Source organism: Poecilia reticulata, linkage group LG18, assembly GCF_000633615.1.
Source record: "Poecilia reticulata strain Guanapo linkage group LG18, Guppy_female_1.0+MT, whole genome shotgun sequence".
Lineage (NCBI taxonomy): Eukaryota > Metazoa > Chordata > Actinopteri > Cyprinodontiformes > Poeciliidae > Poecilia > Poecilia reticulata.
This window is the reverse complement of record NC_024348.1, coordinates 14,080,073-14,081,631: the sequence shown is the minus strand read 5'-3', so window position 1 is coordinate 14,081,631 and position 1,559 is coordinate 14,080,073.

The window sequence follows — 1,559 nt, the reverse complement described above, 5'->3', positions numbered from 1 at the left end:
TTAAAAGGTGGAGTGGACCTGGATGTAAAGGTCAGCTGTCAGAAAGCCTTTATCCTCCCAAAGCAACTGGTGGCCTGCGAGCAGGATGGGCTGCAGAGGAGAGCGAGCCGCTCAAAGCGCTATAATGGCGCAACAAAGAGAGGAGAAAACTGTTTCTACGGTGAGACATTGTGGTTAAAATGCTAAAAGCTCCAGGCGTATCGTATCACCGACAGAGGTTGCGGAAACCCATTGAGCTTCTTTGCCCGTTTTGTGATGATGCAACCACAAACTTCCATGTATTCCATTTAGATTTTATGTTGGACACCTGAAGTAGAAGAAAAGCAATGAATGTTTTCTTGTTTTTTTTTACTATTTTCTCAAATAAAGATGCGCAAAAAAAAAATCGTAGTGAACCCCCTTCACTCTGGTGCCTCTAAATAAAACTCATTGCTGTCGACTGCCTTGAAAAGTCATGTGATTAGTTCCAGATGTGAATGATTTAATCTCAGTTGTGTTCTGAGCTTGAGGCTATAGGATTTATTGATAACGGAAGTGCTTCACTCTTCAGATTTCCTTTCTTCCATCTTCCTTCCACTGTGCAATTATGTGCAACGTTATGTAGGTCTATATGTTGGCTGTGACATGCCACTACTTAAAAAAAACGCTCAAGAGAGCTGAGCTCACTTGCGAGGCAGCTGTTTCTCTGTTGGTAAAAGGAAAATATTGATGTTATAAATCCTGACTGGCGTAATATTTGCATGACCAAATCCTGAGTGATAAGTTCATGGAAAGAAAAGCAACAACCCGACCCCGACTCCCACACCCGGATGTAGAGGCGGTCTGCCTTTTAAAAACCTTTCGACTAATTCAGTTTCATAACAATATAGCAACGCAGAGAAAGTAGGGTATAAATAGCTCCTTCCAAATTTAGAGCAAGCTTCTGAACTTCCTCTCAGATTCCTGTCTTGGGTTGGTATCCTCTCAGACATTTTGCCAGTGCAGATTAAAAGGCCACACAAGCACCCCATGACGCCCTTATCACTCTACACATCCATGCAACTGTGTGCAGCATCTGTCTTTCTTGTCATGCTAAAGTAAACTGAGGCTTTAGCAACAAGCTTTCCTTTCCTCTCCACCCCCTCTTACCGCCCCCATTCCAAATTAAAACGATGAGGAGCCTAGATGTGGCCCCGGCTGCACTCCTCCGCAGAAATAATTAGCTCCCGGTTGGTGCGCGCTCCTCGTGGGACTCCACGGTGACATGTCCAAATGAGTATTGGCAGAGAGCGACACCAGCTGTGGGTCTCCGACCCAGAGGGAGGGGGGGACTGCTGTACTGTGGAGCGCTCTGCTCACTGAGCACGACACGATGCCCCTTAAAACCTTTGTTTTTCTTGAGCCCCTGGAAACTCTGACATCCGAACCTTTCCTGTCAGGTGTCGCAGACGGTGACACGCTGCTTTCCTTCGAGCATCCATCCTCATCCAAATGGGCGAGTGTGTGGTACAGATGGGAGCACCACCCCAGGGAGCTTAACTCAAAAATGCAAGTCACAACCACACCCATGTCAATTATAT